The 20,645-nt window shown below is 46.0% G+C and overlaps 1 protein-coding gene across 2 annotated transcripts in view; it reads left to right on the forward strand.

The window, feature by feature from the left end:
- Positions 1-8,571: 8,571 nt before the first annotated feature.
- Positions 8,572-20,645, forward strand: part of LOC126035478 (endogenous retrovirus group K member 9 Gag polyprotein-like) — a 54,259-nt gene continuing 42,185 nt past the window's right edge. The window contains exon 1 of one of the 2 annotated variants that reach the window (XM_049794113.1): positions 8,572-8,873. The gene's annotated coding sequence lies outside the window, so the exon portion shown is untranslated. Of the gene's footprint in view, positions 8,874-9,174; positions 9,188-20,645 lie in introns of those variants that run through there. The other variant, XM_049794114.1, reaches the window with a different exon arrangement.

The following is a 20,645-nucleotide window of genomic DNA, read 5'->3' on the forward strand; positions in this document are numbered from 1 at the left end:
AGAGAGACAATATAGAAGGTACACACCGCGAGGTGCCCTGTGGATTTACGTATGTGATCACAGAGAGGACATGAGGAAATGGGATGGACAACCTACTGTCCTGGTTTCAGCTGGGATAGAGTTAACTGTCTTCCTAGTAGCTGGTACAGTGCTATGTTTTGAGTTCAGTATGAGAAGAATGTTGATCACACTGATGTTTTCAGTTGTTGCTCAGTAGTGTTTACTCTAAAGTCAAGGATTTTTCGGCTTCTCATGCCCAGCCAGCGAGAAAGCTGGAGGGGCACAAGAAGTTGGCACAGGACACAACCAGGGCACCTGACCCAAATTGGCCAACAGGGTATTCCATACCATGGGACGTCCCATCTAGTATAGGAACTGGGAAGTGGGGGGGCAGGAAATCGCCTCTCAGGGACTAGCTGGGTGTTGGTCAGCGGGTGGTGAGCAATTGTCCTGCGCATCATTTGTACATTCCAATCCTTTTATTACTACTGTTGTCATTTTATTAGTGTTATCATTATCATTATTAGTTTCTTCTTTTCTGTTCTATTAAACCGTTCTTATCTCAACCCATGAGTTTTACTTCTTTTTCCTGATTTTCTCCCCCATCCCACTGGATGGGGGGGAGTGAGTGAGCGGCTGTGTGGTGCTTAGTTGCTGGCTGGGCTTAAACCACGACAGTCCCCTGAGGATAACTGGTCTCACTATTAAAGACTGAGGCAAAGAAGGCATTAAGTACCTCAGCCTTTTCCTCATCTCTGGTGGCAATGTTCCCCTCTGCATCCAACAGAGGACAGATAGTCTCCTTTGCTCTTTTTTTGTTGTTAACATATTTGTAAAAACATTTTTTGTTGTCTCTTACGACAGTGGCCAGATTGAGTTCTAGCTGAGCTTTTGACTTTCTAATTTTCTCTCTGCATGACTTAACAAGATCCCTGTTCTCCTCCTGAATTACCTGCCCTTTCTTCCACAGATTGTAAACTATCCTTTTTTTCCTGAGTCCCATCAAAAGCTCCCTGTTCAGCCAGGCCACTTGTCTTCCCTGATGGTTCGTCTTGTGGTGCATGGGAGTAGCATGCTCCTGAGCCTTTAAGATCTCCTTCTTGAGCAATGTCCAGCCTTCCTGGACCCTTTTGCACTTCAGGACTGTCTCCCAAGGGACTCTCTCAACCAGTGTCCTGAACAGGCCAAAGTTTGCCCTCTGGAAGTCCATAGTGGTGGTTTTGCTGACCCCCTTCCTTAACTCACCAAGAATCAAGAATTCTATCATTTCATGGACACTAAGCCCGAGATGGCCTCCGACCACCACATCTCCGACCAGTCCTTCCCTGTTTGTAAACAGTAGGTCTAGTGAGGCTCCTCCCCTGGTAGGCTCACCTACCAGCTGTGTCAGGAAGTTATCTTTCACACACTCCAGGAACCTCCTAGACTGTTTGCTCTCTGCTGTGTTGTATTTCCAGCAGACGTCCAGAAAGTTGAAGTCCCCCACGAGGACAAGGGCGCACAATTCTGAGACTACTGCCAGGCACTTGTAGAATGGTTCATCTGTCTCTTCAACCTGGTTGGGTGGTTTATAACAGACTCCCAGCATGATATCTGCCTTGTTGGCCTTCCCACACATCCTTACCCATAAGCACTTGACCTTATCGTTACAATCGTGGAGCTCTGTACAATCAAAACACTCCTTAACATAGAGAGCCACCCCACCACCTCTTCTACATTGCCTATCCCTTCTGAAGAGTTTATAGCCATCCATCGCAGCACTCCAGTCACAGGAGTCATCCCAGCATGTTTCTGTGATGGTGACTAAGTCCTATCTATCCTGCTGCACAATGCCTTCCTGCTCCTCCTGTTTATTGCCCTTACTGTATGCATTGGTATAGACGCATTTGAGCTGGGCTATCAATTTGTTGTGGTTTAACCCCAGGCAGCAACTAAGTACCACGCAGACGCTCACTCACTCCCCCCCATCCAGTGGGATGGGGGAGAAAATCGGGAACAAAGAAGTAAAACTCCTGGGTTGAGATAAGAACGGTTTAACAGAACAGAAAAGAAGAAACTAATAATGATAATGATAACACTAATAAAATGACAACAGTAGTAAAAAAGGATTGGAATGTACAAATGATGCGAAGGGCAATTGCTCACCACCTGCCGACCGACACCCGGCTGGTCCCCGAGCAGTGATTCCCCGCCCCCCACTTCCCAGTTCCTATACTAGATGGGATGTCACATGGTATGGAATACCGCGATGGCCAGTTTGGGTCAGGTGCCCTGGTTGTGTCCTGTGCCAAATTCTTGCACCCCTCCAGCTTTCTCGATGGCTGGGCATGAGAAGCTGAAAAATCCTTGACTATAGTGTAAACACTACTGAGCAGCAACTGAAAACATCAGTGTTATCAACATTCTTCACATGCTGAACTCAAAACATAGCACTGTACCAGCTACTAGGAAGACAGTTAACTCTATGCCAGCTGAAACCAGGACAGTATCCACCCCTTATTCTATACCATTGATGTCATGCTCAGGTCCCATACCTTTAGTTACATCCTGATTAATCATCACCACCTTTCAATCCCTTTGAGACATATGTACAATGATATATATATATATGTATACACACACAGAGATATCATTCCTTTAGTTCATGATTTATGTTCATAAAACATTTGTTGAGTTCATTTAGTTTCTGACTCTGGGCACCATCTGTCATACCAGTCTGTCTGGGCAGGAGGAATGGTGCAAAGTCCTCTCAGTCGGTAGAGCAGAATTGGGCTTCAGTGCAGTGTGACTGTCCTGGTTTCAGCTGGGATAGAGCTAACTGTCTTCCAAGTAGCTGATACAGTGCTATGTTTTGAGTTCAGCATGCAAAGAATGTTGATAACACTGATGTTTTCAGTTGATGTTCAGTATTGTTTAGACTATAGTCAAGGATTTTTCAGCTTCTCATGGCCAGCCAGGGCACAAGAAGTTGGCACAGGACACAGCCAAGGCACCTGACCCAAACTGGCCAATGGTATATTCCATACCATGTGACGTCCCATCTAGTTTAGGAACTGGGAAGTGGGGGGGGGGGGGCAGGGAATCGCTGCTCGGGGACTGGCGGTGTGTCGGTCGGCGGGTGGTGAGCTATTGTCCTGTGCATCATTTGTACATTCCAATCCTTTTATTACTACTGTTGTCATTTTATTAGTGTTATCATTATCATTATAGTTTCTTCTTTTCTGTTCTATTAAACCGTTCTTATCTCAACCCAGAAGTTTTACTTTTTTCTTCCCAATTTCCTCCCCCATCCCACTGGTTGGGGGAAGTGAGTGAGCGTCTGCGTGGTACTTAGTTGCTGGCTGGGGTTAAACCATGACAGTGACGAGCAGATGACATTGGACGCAGCAGGAGGATGGTGTGCACCATTGGATTGTTGCATGCTGGAGTCAGTTCTGGTTCCATCAGTACTGCGCTTACTCAGTTTTATCACAGTTCTTTCTTGCTTGATCCACGTGATTCTTACTATCGTACTATGGATATAGCATATAACAATTATTGTAATGATAACATACAGTGGCTGGGTTATATAGCAACTAATATCATACAGTTTAATTCTGGCTATTTTCACCTAAAATCAAATCCCCTTGAGGCACACATCGGACTTCTCCATCTTTTCGCATCACCCACCAAGTGCACCCAGGCCCTTGAGCAAAAGCAATCCCACAAATGGGTTTACTTTTGCCTGAGGAAGGAGTAACCCAGACTGTTTTCCCTAACATATTTTTCATGTGCACTACAGGGACTTTATCCCCTTCTACAGTATGTAAAAATTCTGATTGGGCAGGCCCACTCCGATTGGCAGATCCTCTGGTGTTGACTAACCAGGTGGCTTTTGCTAAGTGTGTATCCCAATGTTTGAAAGTTCCACCCCTCATTGCTTTCAATGTAGTCTTTAACAGTCCATTGTATTGCTCGATTTTCACAGAGGCTGGTGCATGCTAGGGGATATGATACACCCACTCGATACCATGCTCTTTGACCCAGGTGTCTATGAGGTTGTTTCGGAAATGAGACAGTGGTGTGAGCATGTTGAAAAAGGAGAACCTGGGGATTCTTTACAGATGGTAGAATTAAAAGCCGTGATTTGGGCACTGCAGCATTGGGCTGGGTAGCTGCTGAATATTGTATCTGATTCTCTTTATGTAGTTGGGGTGGTACAAAGGATGGAAAGAGCAATGGTAAAGGAGGTCACAAACAAAAGATTGGGCATGTTTTTCTTATTACTACGCTGCTTGAACTCTCGGAGTGTAGAGTATTTTATAACGCATATAAGAAGTCATCAAAACCTATCAGGTTTGTCAGAGGGAAATGAAAGAGCTGACCAATTGGTTGCAGCGGCATGGGATCCTCCTCCAGGGAATTTTTTTCAACAAGCATGGCAATCACATGCGTTCTTGCACCAACCCGCTAGGATGTTAGCAAAGCGATTTGACTTACCACTTACTGATGCCCAAGGTATCGTTAAAGCATGCCCCGATTGTCAAAAGGAAGGGCTGGGCTTGGGCTGTGGGGTTAACCCACGAGGTCTTTTGCCATTGCAGTTGTGGCAAATGGATGTCACCCATGTCATGTGGTTTGGTGCAAAGCGTTCTGTGCATGTGTGTATTGATACCTATCCTGCTGCCATGTGGGCCACGGCACGAATTGGAGAAAAGGCCTTACATATTGAATGACATCTTCACGCTTCTTTTGGAGTGCTGGGTGTGCCTAAAGAAATTAAGACGGACAACGGCCCAGCCTATGGTTCTACACGATTTGCTTGATTTTGTAATTTGTGGGGAATTCACCATGGTACAGGTATTCCACATCTTCCCACAGGACAGGCTATTGTCGAATGGGAAACCAGACCCTAAAGAACATGCTGCAAAAACAAAAGGGGGGAACCCAGGGCTTACTCCCAGAGGAACGATTGGCCAAAGCCTTATTTGAGCTAAATTATCTTAGACTGACAGGTGATCACAAAGACCCACCAATGGTAGTGCATCATGCTCTTTTACAGGCAGAAAGGACGCAACAAAGTACAGGAATCATGGTAATGTATAAGGACCCAAAGTCCGGGCAATGGTGCGTATCAGCAGAAGTAAAACTTACTGGGAGAGGGTATATGTGTCTGCTTACAGATCGAGGCCTTCGCTGGATCCCAGCTAAGTGGGTCAAGCCATGGCTTTGCACTGATGCTGGACCCGGAATCGTCCCAACCACTCCAGCGGGTGCTGGAGCCACTGATCCGACAGATTCTGACTAATAGAGTATTACACTTTAGAGGACTAGCGGATATTGAGTCCTTCAGAGAGGGGTTTTTTGGTTAGGGCATTATAAGGATTTATCGCTTGTAGAAGACTTAGAACAGCGTGCCTTATTGTATATAGAACTTGCATTAGCTAAAAAGTGTGTTAAGCATAATTTGATTAAACATAGCGTGATTACGGGAAGACAGTGTAGGGTAACGTAAAAGTTAGCTAAAGCTAAAATTAGGGGTAAGGTCTATTTCCATTAATAACTTGGGAACGAGGTTATGATTGTGTTTCCACAGATACAGGCCCACAATGGACTCCCGCTCAATTTGTACAACCATCATCATCTGAAACATCTTAGATGATACAGCAATATGAATACCACCTCAGCCAAAAAACTAAAGTGTAGGTCACCTTGGCTAACATAACAGGTCAAGATTCTCTGTGCATTGCAACTGTATCGTAAAGCGCATGAACCAATAGACAAGATGGCTATGACTTGTGCAGTGCGCCTGGCCAGCGAGCTCATGCGTCATAGGTTGCAACTGAGGCGGACTTTTCGCACCCGCTGGCCACGTGTGCTAAAACCCATTCCTCTGCCAATGTATAAATACCGGGATTTTCCGAAGAGCATCGGGCTGGTGTACGGTGAGGCCGTCGTTGCCTCCGTGGGGACGCCCACGGAAAGCTGGCACCTACCAATTGCTGGGCTGAGTTTGCGGAGCAAGATGGCACAAGAATGTATGCATGGTTCATCTTCCTCATAGTCCTCATGGTTCGGGTCATTAGGGGTAACGGGTTGGCTTAAAGAATTATGGGCATTGTTGTAGGTATTGTAATTTTAGCTATTGTAATAATTTTACCTTGTTTAGCTTGTTAAGAAACAATGGCATCCCAAGCCATTAAGCAAGCCTGGATTGCTCAAAAAAACAAAAAGGGGGAATTGTTGAGGAATTCTTGGCTGGGCGAGGGCATGTGAGCAATCCAGCCGTTAGGCTGGGAACGAAGCATCAGTTTACAAAGTGCTGAAGCGGACAAGGACGCTGTGTCCTTGTATGCTGGGAAAAAGGAACATAAGAAGAGCCTGACAAACAACTCCTGGATGCTGAAGAATGAGATAAGTAACTGCTGGACACCTCGTGAAGAAGCTTTCACAGCCAATAGAGAATAAGATAGTGTCACATGAAACGGGGTATTGTACCAATTAGAGTATTGTATAAGGCATGTGCACAAGAGCATAAGGTATATAACTGTGCTAAAAGTTGTAGTAAATGGGCTTCACTTGATCATATTGGTCTGTGTGTGATGTCCCCTGTGGATCCTCCGCAAGACAGCTGTCCAGGTCTCTGGCTGCAGGGAGTGCCTGAGCCTGTCAGTGGTACCAGAGGGCAGCAGAGACAACGCCTGTGTGCACTGTGACCAGGTGGATGATCTGCTCAGCCTGGTGGCAGAGCTGAAGGAGGAAGTGGAAAGGTTGAGGAGTATCAGGGAGTGTGAGAGGGAGATAGATTGGTGGGCCCACACCATACCATCCCTGAGGCAGAGGCAGCAGATGGAGGCTCCACGAGAAGCGGAGGACCCCCTGTCCTCTTGCCACCAGACAGGAGGGGACCTAAGAGATAGACGGGAATGGATACAGGTTCCTGCTCAATGAGGCAGTGTCCTGGGTTCAGCTGGGATAGAGTTAATTTTTACAGGAACCTGGGAGGTGGGGGCATAGCCGGGGCAGCTGACCTGAACTAGCCAAGGAGCTATTCCATACCATGTGCCATCATGCTCAGTATATAAATGGGGAGCAGGCCGGGGGGTGGTCTCTGTTTTCGGTGGGGGAAGTGGCGGAGCGTCGGGTCCCGGGTGGTGAGCAGTTGCACTGTGCATCACTCTTTTTGTATACTCTTTCATTAGTACCGTTGTTGTTGTTGTAATCTCTTTGTGTTTGTCCCAGTAAACTGCCTTTATCTCAACCCTCGAGGTTCCAGTTTCTTTTTCTTTTCTCTCCTCCGTCTCCTCCCCATCCCACCGGAGGGGGGCGGAGGAGTGAGCGAGCGGCTGCGTGGTCCTTTGTTACAGGCCGGGCTGAAACCACGACAGGCAGGAGAATCACCTCCTGGTCTCCCTCACCTTCCCAGTTGCCACTACGCAACAGGTATGGGGCTCTGGAACTTGAGGACCAGGCCAGTGAAGATCAGGGTGTAGATGAAGCCCTATCTAGGGAGGTGCCCAGGCCCAGTCGGACAGCCCCACGCATTCTCACATCCTCTGAAAAAAGAAAAAGGAGGGTAATTGCCGTAGGTGACTCCCTTCTGAGGGGCACAGAGGGCCCAATATGCAGACCTGACCCATCCTACAGGGAAGTCTACTGCCTCCCTGGGGCCCGGGTAAAAGACGCTACTAGGAAACTCCCTGGTCTGGTTTGGTCCTCTGATTATTACCCATTGCTGGTTGTGCAGGTTGGCAGTGATGAGATTGCAGAGAGAAATCCAAAAGCAATCAAAAGAGACTTCAGGGCACTGGGGCGATTAGTGGAAGCATTGGGAGCACAGGTAGTGTTTTCCTCAATCCCTTCAGTGGCAGGGAAATACACTGACAGGAACAGGAAAACACACCTGGTTAATACGTGGCTCAGAGGCTGGTGCCATCGGTGGAATTTTGGGGTTTTTGATCATGGGGAGGTTTACAGGGCACCGGGCTTGCTGGCAACAGATGGAGTCCAGCTATCTTAAAGGGGTAAAAGGATCCTCACTTGTGAATTGGCGGGGCTCATAAAGAAGACTTTAAACTAGGTTTGAGGGGGTAAGGGATAAATCTAGGTGCAACAGAGATGAGCCTGGTGGCAGCATGCCAAAGTTGGGGATGGAATCGTGTCCTGGTTTCAGCTGGGATTAACTGTCTTCCTGTTGGGAATTGGCTTGATGAAAAAGGACATGGGTCTATGGAAAAGTTGTGCAAGCAGAGTTCTGTGTGAAAGAATGTCAGTTTGAGCAACAAGACTAGGCCTTGGCTGAAAATAGCTGGCTTTACTGATATCAGGAGAAAAACAACAGCTGGTCTCGCTGTTATCAGGAGAAAGACAGGGACGGTGCGACCTTGGCATAACTTCATAAGTAACTTTTGAAGAAGTTCCCATGAGAAAGTTACGGAACACGCATAGCTGCAAACCACAAGTGGGTGTGTTTTAGTAATGAATAAACATTAGCAATGTACCAATCATATTAGGACTAGTAGGCATAATTATCGCAAACTATAAATATGAGCTATCCATGCAAATAAAATTGAATCACTTCTATCACTCATATTGGGTCGACTTATGTGCATTCCTCCGCCGCTCCAACAAATGGCGCCCGAACGGGGACTAAAGAAAGGGGAATTGCAGCGACGGACACTGAGAAGAGCCGATAGCAGCGACCGGGGGGCAAAAGATTAACCGAACGCTGATCGTCTTGGTTGGTGTGTTAACTCTCGTGCCTGGACCGTCCAAAAGGGGTTCGCCGTCAGTGAGGGCTACTGGAAAAAGGCTGCAAAGACTTTTTAACCGAGGTGCCTTAATCAAGGTAGCACCAAGGAGTATCAAGAAGCTGGCCGGCAATGGATCAAGAGGTAGGCCTAAAATTATTACAGTGCTTTTTAGAAAAGCGGGGGGTAAATTGCGTTAAGCAAGTTTCGGGATTAGTTGCTTTAGGTCGTGTTAAGGGATGCTTTAAGAATCCGGATTTATTATTTGAGGAGAGTGAATGGCGTAGATTAGGGGACATATTATGGGATATGGTAACTGATGATGATACAATCAGCTAAAAAACTAATGAAGCAAGGACAGAAACCTTTCAAGTAGTGTGGGTACAGCTTTTGAGCTTAGTACCTGGGAAGCTATCGGAACCTCCCTATGGGATGAAATTAGTGATGGGTCTAAAGAAGTTAAAGGTCTTGCAACTCTATGGAAATTGATTAAGACAACTCTGTAAAAAATGAAAGCAGATCGTAAAGCGTCTGCGTCTGCTTTTGCTGCTCTCTCTCTCCAACCGGAAGCGAAAGGGAAAAGCGGGGAGAAAACATAATGCAGCGAGAGATACTTTTTGGAGCTTGTTCACCTGCTCTTGTGCCCTTGACTTCTGCTCCACTCCCTGGGACTGCCGATATTAATCAGCCATCTGACAGTTCCTAAGCCTCCCTAACCATACGATTAAAGGAAACGCTACAGAATAGGGAGTGAGTAAAAATCTGCCTACGAAAAACCAGCCCTCAGATAGCACCATTCAGCATGAACAAATTATACCTAGTATATACCCTGATTCAAATAATGCAAACAAGGACTTGGCTACTCTAATAATAGAACAAAAAGAGACAATGTTAGAATTGTTAAAGGAAATGCAGAAAAGAGACGGGGAAACCAACCGCACCCGTGATAGATGCGGAGCCGCCTGTAATAGCCGCTTGTAATAGTCGCTGCAGAAGAAAGGCAGAGACATTGGAGGGGTGTAATAAAAGAGGCCATTATAGAAGGGACTATGCTCCAAGCATTCCCAGTTATTGCATCAAATGGACAGAAAAAATGGGAGGCATTTTACTGGGAGGTCATTGAGAGATTAAGGAATGCTATGAGTCAGTACGGAATCAAATCTGCGTTAACTCACCAAATACTGCAATTCATTTTTTCTGCTGATACGCTGATACCTCAAGATATTAAACAGCTAGCACAGTTGGTTTTGACACCCGCCCAAATGTTAGTGTTTTTCCGGCAGTGGGAGAAGCTCTGTGATAGGGAACAAGCAACATCGCGACAACAAACAGATCCCCTATGGGGAGTAACCACGCAGATGCCGATGGGTACTGGAAACTTTGCATCAGGGAACGCTCAGTTACAATGTGTCACTGAGGTTCATCATCTATCACAGATCTTGGCGTATCAAGCTTTTCTTACCACACCAAACAATATGCGCAGCCATGCTTTTACCCAGGTGAAACAGGAGTATAACGAAGCTTTTGCACAGTTTATTAATAGACTGCATAGGGCAATCTATGACCACCCTGACATGAACGAGGGCATGAAAGAAAACATGTTCAAAATACTCGCTTTTGAAAATGCTACTGAAAAGACACGCAAAGCATTGTGTAATTTGCCAAAAATGCAGACGTCGTTGATATGATAGAATACACGGATCGATCAGTGGACTCACAGAAAGTAGCCTATGCTGCCACAGCTCTCCAAGGAGCTACAAAGAAGTACAAGGCCAGTAAGACACCCCTTGGTCAAGTGTTTTAACTGTGGCAAACGTGGACACATTAGGAGCAAATGTACAGGTACTGCTAACAGTAAGTGCTGCAACAAGTGTAAGAAAGATAACCATACCACCAAGAATACAGGAAGAAGGGAAACTTTACACCGACCGCGAAGGCCCCTCACGCGGCGACACAAATGCAAGGGGCTTGAGCTGCCAGCCCTCAAGTAGCCTCAAAACCACCAGATCCGCCACCGCAGGAAGCTCCGGAGTGGATGTGGAAACCGCAGTCAACATAAAGGGACCATTGGGGTTTGGACTTAGTGCATTTTTAATGGGGCAATCTTCAACAGCTCTAGAAGGAATTCTGGTGCTCCCAGGGCTTATTGATGCAGATTATTGTGGGACTGTGAAAATTATGATTCATGTTGTAATCCCTCCTGTTTCTATTCCTAAAGGTACCAGAATAGCACAATTAGTTCCATTCAGGTCGTGTATTCCGAACCCAGGTGAAGTACAACGTGGAGATGGTGGATTCGGCTCCACAGGGAAACCACAGGTATACTTTGCCATGGTCACAACAAGAGGTAAACCAGAAAAGGTAGTGCAATTGGAAGGGCCTGACAGAGCTATTGTCAAGAAACCAATGACAATCAATACAGGAGCTGATGTTACGATTATTTCACGATGCATTTGGCCTCCATCATGGCCATTGATCAATCCAAATTTTGGTATTGCTGGGATAGGGGGCACACAAGCCACCTTAGTAAGTCAGCTACCGATTACATTTGTGTTCCCCGATGGTGAACACATTACGACGTGTCCATATGTCATGACTACCCCAAAGGAATTGTTTGGCCTCGTAGGCTGTGATTTATTGAGCCACATGAAGGCAATGTTAGTGACCCATCCTTTTTAGGAGCGGTCACTGAGGGGCAGCCAATTCTGAAAATTAGGTGGAAAACAGATGACCCTGTTTGGATTGATCAGTAGCTGCTAAATTCTGAAAGGCTGCTAAAAATACAAGGGTTAGTTGAGGACCAATTGAGAGCGGGACAAGTTTTTCCTTCTACTAGTCCATGGAATACATCAATATTTACCATTCCCAAGAAAAGTGGGACATGGAGACTGTTACATGATCTCAGAGCTGTGAATGCGGTGATGGACAGTATGGGAGCCCTGCAGCCAGGTTTGCCGTCTCCAGTTATGCTTCCAGAAGAATGGAATTTGTTAATTATAGATCTAAAGGATTGTTTTTTCACCATTCCCTTGCACCCAGATGACGCTGAACAGTTCGTCTTTTCGGTACCATCGATTAACAAGGCAGAGCCCTATAAGAGATACCATTGGGTCATGTTACCGCTATGAACGCGCAGTTCCCCCATGATGTGTCAGGTGTATGTGGCCTGGGCATCAGAGCCTGTAAGAAAGCAGTTTCCTTAGTAACTTGCCACAGGATGAGATTTTAGCTCAATTGCAGGACATCTTAAGCCATCGCGGAGTAATAATCACTCCTGAAAAGGTGCAAAAGGCAGCACCTTGGAAGTATTTGGGGTGGCACATAGATGCGAGCAATGTTAAACCTCAGAAGGTTCAAATAACATGAGAAATGTCAACGTTACATGATGTCCAGAAGCTTGTGGGAGATATCCAGTGGGTGTGGAATCTTTGCGGTATCACTAATGACGATATGGCCCCTCTGGTAGAACTCTTGGTTATGAGCGCACTGTGCAGATGAGAAACGGGAAATGACAGAGCTGACCACTGGGTTGCAGCGGCATGGGAGCCTCCTCCAGGGAACAGTTTGCAACAAAGCACGGCAATCACGTGCGTTCTTGCACCAACCCGCTAGGATGTTAACAAAGCAATTTGACTTACCACTTACTGATGCCCAAGGTATCGTTAAAGCATGCCCCGATTGTCAAAAGGAAGGGCTGGGCTTGGGCTGTGGCGTTAACCCACGAGGTCTCTTGCCATTGCAGTTGTGGCAAATGGATGTCACCCATGTCACGTGGTTTGGTGCAAAGCGTTCTGTACATGTGTGTATTGATACCTATCCTGCTGCCATGTGGGCCACGGCACGAACTGGATAAAAGGCCTTACATATTGAATGACATCTTCACGCTTCTTTTGCAGTACTGGGTGTGCCTAAAGAAACTAAGATGGACAACGGCCCAGCCTATGGTTCTACACGATTTGCTCGATTTTGTAATTTGTGGGGAATTCACCATGGTACGGGTATTCCACATCTTCCCACAGGACAGGCTATTGTCAAATGGGCCAACCAAACCCTAAAGAACATGCTGCAAAAACAAAAGGGGGGAACCCAGGGCTTACTCCCAGAGGAACGATTGGCCAAAGCCTTATTTGAGCTAAATTATCTTAGATTGACAGGTGATCACAAAGACCCACCAATTGTAGTGCATCATGTTATTTTACAGGCAGAAAGGACGCAACAAAGTACAGGAATCATGGTAATGTATAAGGACCCAGAATCCGGGAAATGGTGCGGGTCAGCAGAAGTAAAACTTACTGGGAGATCCCGGCTAAGTGGGTCAAGCCATGGCTTCGTACTGATGCTGGACCCAGAATTGTCCCAATGGCAAGTGGCACGGCACCGGCGGGTGCTGAAGCCACTGATCCAACAGATTCTAACTAATAGAGTATTACTAGCGGACACCGAGTCCTTCAGAGAGGTTTTTAGAACAGCGTGCCTTATTGTATATAGAACTTGCTTTAGGTAAAAAGTGTGTTAAGCATAATTTGATTAAACATAGCGTGATTACGGGAAGACAGTGTGGGGTAAATGTAAAAGTTAGTTAAAGCCAAAATCAGGGGTAAGATCTATTTCCATTAATAACCTGGGAACGAGGTTGATTGTGTTTCCACAGATACAGGCCCACGATGGACTCCTGTTCGATTTGCACGACCATCATCATCTGGAGCATCATAGATGATGTGGCAATATGAATACTACCTCAGCCGAAAACTAACATATAGGTCACCTTGGCCAACATAACAGGTCAAGATTCTCTGTGCATTGCAACTGTATCGTAAAGCCCACGAACCAATAGACAAGATGGCTATGACTCGTGCAGCGCGCCTGGCCGGTGAGCTCATGCGTCATAGATTGCAACCGAGGCGGACTTTTGGCACCCGCTGGCCACGTGTGCTAAAACCCGTTCCTCTGCAAATGTATAAATACCGGGATTTTCCGAAGAGCATCGGGCTGGTGTACAGTGAGGCCATCGTTGCCTCTGTGGGGACGCCCACGGAAAGCTGGCACCTACCGATTGCTGGGCTGAGTTCGTGGAGCAAGATGGCACAAGAATGTATGGATGGTTCATTTTCCTCATAGTCCTCATGGTCTGGGTCATTAGGGGTAACGGGTTGGCTCAAAGAATTATGGGCATTATTGTAGTTACTGTGATTTTAGCTATTGTAATAGTTTTACCTTGTTTAGCTTATTAAGGAAAATGGCATCCCAAGTTATTAAGCAAGCCTGGATTGCTGAAAAACAAAAAGAGGGAGAAAGATTTAAACAGAGACCTACAGTGGATTCGACCTTGTTGTGGTATTACAAATACAGACTTACAGCCGCTGCTGGATTTATTGAGGGGCAGTGATAGCTTAACTTCTACAAGACAACTAAGTGCACCGGGACTACAAGCCTTGACAGCAATTGGACAAAAAATCACATCCTCCATGTCTGGCAGATACGTTCCTGATTTACCCATATATTTGAAACCTTATGCTGAGATTGATATGGAACACACTGACTGTAGTAAGCAGCATGACAGTGACACCGGTGATTGATCCACATCGGTTAACGCCATGGGATAGTAAGAATGTTTGGGTGTCACTAGCTAAAGCTATTAATCAAATCTCTTTTTGTGTGTCATTGGCATTACCTGAACAGTCTTTTATTCTTATGTATTTTAGTAGGTATAATGTTGTTTTTACTGTGTTTAATTAATTGTGTTCATAGATCTTTGCAAAGGGCAATACAGCAAGTGTTAAAATTTTACAAATAGAGCAGCTATTGATTTTCTGTTGTTGGCACAAGAACACGGGTGTGAAGATGTTGATGGGATGTGTTGCTTTAATGTAAGTGATCATACACAAAAGATCCGGCAAGAAACTAGTTGGCTTGATGGGGTGTTACAGTCAATATTCGGTGGGATAACACCATGGCTAATGTCATGGATTAAAGAAGCCTTACGTTGGTTAGGTATATTGATATTAATCTGTGTAATAGTCAGAATTGCGTATGGGTGCATGATGAGAGGAGTCTCAAAGCTGACCCACCAAGCTCTACTCGCACAAAAAGAAAAAGGGGGAATTGTTGGGAATTGCTTGATGAGAAAGGACATGTGTCTATGGAAAAGTTGTGCGAGCAGAGTTGTGTGTAAAGGAATGTCAGCCTGGGCAGCATGATTAGGTCTTGGCCGAAAATAGCTGGTCTTGCTGATATCAGGAGAAAAATAAAGACAGTGTGACCTTGGCATAGTTTCATAATCAACTTTTGAAGAAGTTCCCATGAGAAAGTTACGGAACACGCATAGCTGCAAACCACAAGTGGGTGTGTTTTAGTAATGAATAAACATTAGCAATGTACCAATCATATTAGGACTAGTAGGCATAATTATCGCAAACTGTATAAATATGAGCTATCCATGCAAATAAAGTTGAATCACTTCTATCACTCATATTGAGTCGACTTATGTGCATTCCTCCGCCGCTCGCACTGTCACAAGCAAAAAAGCCCCCCAGCATCACCCAAATCCTGAAGTTAATCATGGATATTGATCCTGAGGATTGGGATGGGAACATTTGTGGAGACTGATGGAAACAGCTCTGAAGAGGTAGAGGAATTTCAAGAAAGGGACATGTGACCCCTTATTAAAACAGAAAGGCACACAGGTCTGCACAGTGGGAGCCCCCGAACTAGTATTCACACAACCCCTTGGTCAGGACCCGAACTCAGTGAGTAACAAGGTAAGTTTTCACGTAAGCTGGGTGAAACCAAAACTGAGCATTTGTGGAGAGTTTCTTTAACAGGGGAAGATCGGATACTGTTGAGTGATGATGATGCGAGAAGTTACTGGGGACCGGGAGTGTTTTTGAGTGATGGACCGGTGGATGATTGGTCGATAACGTCCCGAGTAGCTTACTGGGCTGGGAGTGTGCACCCAAGGGAGAGGAGAACCTATTACTATCCAGATAAAGGGACTGTCGGAGTTAAGGGAGAGAGTGCAAAAAGCCGCCTGTGTTCAGGCCATGTAAGATAGAGGGCAGCAAGGGATACTGATGACTGCACTGGTGGATGCCCACCACTTCAGACCCCTTATTGGAGGTCTGCTGGATGCTTTAAAGATACATGTTCAGTCCCTCAGACAAAGAATCCAAGGGGCCATTGAACGCAATCAGCAGAACCCCCAGAGGCCACCAGCGCGCATGTGATGACTTGGGTGGAAGTACAGCACAGCATAGTGGTTCACAGGCGCGAGATGGGATGGGCGTAGCCGAGTGGTGGCATGGAGGGCAGCAGGAAGGTCCAGGCAGCCAGTTGTAAACCCTGCCCTGAGCGGTCTCGAACTCGTGGGTGGTCGGGTCAGAACTATGGTCCCAGAAGGGACGATCTCTGGCGGAAAGCACTGGCACTGAGGGCACCGCAGTGGTGCTGCACGGGCAGTCCACTGATGACATCCGGAAGTGGAATTGCTGGAGGGGAAAGCTAGAGACCAAAGGGAAGCGTCAGCAACCCTGCACCCTCAGGAAGAGAAACTGGACCCTTTCGCGGCACTGCGAGAGGAACTGGAAGGGCTAAAAACTAGGAGCTGTGGTTTGGGGTCAGGCCGCCCAATCCACATGGTGAATACTTGCCAATGGTCTGCTGATAAAGAGCCTTATATACACATTCCTGCGGGTCCAAGATGGTTAACTTTGGAATTCTTAATTGATACAGGAGCTCAAATTAGTGTTTTAAACGAACGACAAGCTAGTGAGCTGGGAATTAGGCCATCAAGGAAGGCTATAACCATTAGAGGAGTAACAGGGGTAACAGAAAAATGTCCCATAGCTCGAACGCAACTCTGGCAACCTGGGGAAAAGTGAATGACAGCTGTGGAAGTGGGTCTGAGCCCCTATGAGGGAAATATACTGGGATTTGATGTGCTGGTGGGCAAACAATGGTACCTACCCAATAGCAGGGTGTGGAGCTTCAGGGGCAGGGAGGCAGATGCTATTCATGTGAGAACCTTGCAGGTTGCTCCTGCACTACCCCAATCTAAAGTAACCCATGTCTCTCAATACCCACTTCCAGCCACAGCCAAATGGGGCATTTTGGAAGTAATTAATGATCTGGAGAAAAGAGAGATCATCAGTCGCACACCTTCCCCTTATAATTCTCCTGTTTGGCCAGTCTGTAAATCAGATGGAAGGTGGCAACTAAAACTTGATTATAAAAGATTGAACAATAATACCCCACCATTAACTTCTGCCGTCCCAAGTATTACCTCAGTGGTAACAGCAATACAGGCTGCAGCCCACTCATGGATGGCTGCTTTAGATTTCAAGGATATGTTTTTTGTGGTTCCCCTAAGGGAAGAGGACAAACCCCAGTTTGCCTTCACTTGGGAGGGGACCCAATACACGTTTAATTGACTTCCCCAGGGATACAAGCACTCCCCCGCTATTGCTCACAATGCTTTAGCCAAGTTCCTTGATGCTGTGGAAGTATCATCAGGTGTCCACATATGTCAATACATAGATGATATCCTAGTTGGTGGGGACAACCAGGAACAGGTAGGGCAAGTGGCTGAGGCCATCTGGAATCCATTAGTCAAGAATGGGCTAGACATTCCATCTTCTAAATGCCAAGGTCCTGGACAAGAAATTAAATTCCTGGGGGCATGCTGGATGGCTGGAGCAGTTGCAGTACCTGACAATACTCTATCAGCTCTTGAAAAGGGACAGACTCCAGGCAATAAAATGGAATTACAACAGCTGTTAGGTACTTTGGGCTACTGGAGAAAACATATACCAGGGTTTTCAGTGATTGCCCGCCCTCTTTATGACTTGCTCCAAAAGAACAGGAAATGGGATTGTACTTTGCAACATACGGAAGCCCTTAACACTCTGAAAGGTGAGCTTAAGGCTTATCAGAGACTACGTCCATTGCACCCACGAGATCCATTAAGGGCAGAATGGGGATTCGCTGAACATGCCTCATATTGTGGCGTGTTTCAAAAGGGGCCACAGGGACCAGCTAGACCGTTATAATTCTCTTCCACTGCATTTAAAGAGACTGAGTGAGGATATTCAGATTGGGGAAAGGGGATCCTTTCCCTCACTAGAGCAGTTAAAGAGGCTGAAAAGCTGTGTACCTCACAGGATGTTATAGTACAGGGTCCTTTCCCTCTCTTAAATTCAATCCTCAATGGGTCACCTCCTCCGGAGGGAGTAGCCCAAAAGGCCACAGTAAGGAAATGGTATGCATACCTAGAAAGGATAAGCCAATTGCTCCAATTAAAGGAGGGTCCAGTTAAGGTTTTCAAACTACAGCAACCTGTAAACCCCAATCCAACCTTGTTGGATCAACCGTATAAACCTTCTCCCACTGAGGAGGCACATGAATTTGTGGCAGGCTCAGATGTGCAGGGAGTGGGGTTCACTGATGTAGCTGCACGTTGAGTGGGATCAAAATGGTAATATAAAGCAGTAGCATTGGAAATTGGTACTGGGAAGAAAGTTGAAGAAGAGGGTGAAGGTAGTGCACAAGTAGGAGAACTACGGGCTTTATTACTGGACATAGAGAATGGTGCTACCATCGTCTATACTGACTCTTATGCAACCTTTAAGGGCGCTACAGAGTGGATATGTCAGTGGGAATCTAGTAAGTGGGAAGTAGGTCATGCGAAAGTGTGGAGGACAGAGGACTGGCAACGTCTCCTGGCAATAGGGAGATCCCGACCTTTAAAGGTAGGATGGGTGAAGGGACATGCTCGAGATGGAACCCCAGCTGCGAAATGGAATCAGCAGGTGGACCACCTGGCCCAAATCAGGATGGTCACCAGTGAGAAGGAAGATTGGGATAGACTAGGAGAATGGTTGCATATTAAGCAAGGCCACTCAGGGAAAGCAGATCTCTATTATGAATGCTGATTTTGGGGTTGGCCAGTGTCTATGAACCTGTGAAGCAATCCTCACAGCTTGCCTGCAATGACGAATAAGGCTTAAGTCTAATCACCCAAACCAAGCTCCAGCCCAGCATATCAGACAAAGCAAGGCTCTTTGGAGTATGTGGCAGGTTGATTACATTGGTCCTCTGAGACCATCTCATGGGAGTGGACTCACCACATCAGTGCCCGGTGGATAATCCCAGAGTTCTAACCCTGTGACCTGGTTTTAAGACCGAGACCTATTTTTTGCTTTCTTACAGGACCATGAAGAAACGAGCTATTCCAGTGCTTCTACTGGTAGTGATAATGGTGAAGATCTGGATGAGAATGTCGTGGCAAAAATGATGGTCATCAATATCGTGAGCCCTTGAGTTCACATGGGAGCAATGTAACAATTATAGTTGGAGGTTCAGATTCTGTAGGGTAGGAGGTTATACTCATGTTGTTTATAGTTGGTCACCAGATGCGACTATACCCTCCAACTAGCCCATGAGATCACGAGGTAGAGTTGGAACAGTACTACATCATGCCCTGAAATTCCATAGGGGCGACTATGTATGGTACCCAAGAAAACACCGACAGAGCACTCCAGAACTGAGTTTACAACTATCAACCTTAGCCAACGTTACATCTGATAATTTGGGGATTCTTGAACAATCAGTTATAACACACCTGTAAAATGACTATCAAAAATTTGGGAAAGAGAAGGGTGCATGTGAAGTTTGAATCTGTTGAGGGACAACTGCTGTGTTCACTCCAAATGTGTCAATGTAGCTTTAAGATTAAATCAACAAAAGAAAATGGCAAGAGACCTATAGGCAATTGCTTCTGCACCAGGGACCAACTGACTGGGCAAAAGGTTTTCATATGTTTGGATTTTCTTTCACGGGGTGGGTGACCAACCTTCTCTAATCTTTAATAATGCTTGTAGTTATGATTACTGTAATCTGTATTGCAATAAGTTGTATCAAATGCTTGGTAGTGAAGCCTATGCTAACACTTCAGTATACTGCTTTAAAACCTGTTCGTGCACTGGATATTCCTGTGTCAGATATTCCACTTTAATTCTAGACCAGAATGAAATGATGGCCCACAATGAGCGTCAAATTCATCAGACTGCGCTCCCTTTTTAACTTTGGAGGCAAGAGATGACTGTATCACCACTCCAAGGAAACCAGTCGAATCGTGACTGTGGTCATGGAAAGGATTGTGTGGCAGTACACTCCCCCCAGCAGGAAACAAAACTTCTCCAGGCAGGGAGAAGAGGAAAAAAACCTAAACCCTAGAGGCTGCAGGTTGAAAATTGAACTGACCAGTCGAGACGTGTCAGGTACACTGAGGTGACCTTCTTGGCCAATAAGGATTAAAATGACCACAGATCAGATTCGACAAGGGTATAAATGGGGTCTTGCCAGAGGACATGTTAGAATCAGTCTTCCTTGGAGCACTGGGTCTGCAGCTGGGGACTCCCCCTTGGGTTGGGGCACCGCCCGAGGTAACTCCTTGAGAGAGAGCGCCCTCATCTTTTAGGTGAGTGATATGTGCATTTTGAGTCATCACTTTTAAATCTTAAGGATTCTTAAGTTGGCTGTGTAGTATTAATTCTCTTTATATCATTGGGCTTGTGGTTTATAAAATGTTACAGGAGTTCTAACTAACTTTTTACCAAAGAATAAATCTGAACTTTAACACCTGTCGGATTTGGTTGTGCGTGCATCCATAACAGCCATATCAATGGTATTACAGTAAAAATCACCCAAATCACTGAAGGATGGACTTTGATGGAACTGAACCAAGTGCAGCAGTGATGGAACTTGAAGTAGCTTCAGCAACTGGCGCCTAGCAACTTCCTCAAGATTGACATCTTCAACCGGCAGACTGTGGGCATGGGCCGCACCAAATACACCAGCTGTGAGCTCTGGAGGCAGCATGCAAGAATCCAGCACCACACACCATCTCTCCCATCCTGAATG

The sequence above is a fragment of the Accipiter gentilis genome, chromosome W (assembly GCF_929443795.1).
Source record: "Accipiter gentilis chromosome W, bAccGen1.1, whole genome shotgun sequence".
Classification (NCBI taxonomy): Eukaryota; Metazoa; Chordata; class Aves; order Accipitriformes; family Accipitridae; genus Astur; species Astur gentilis.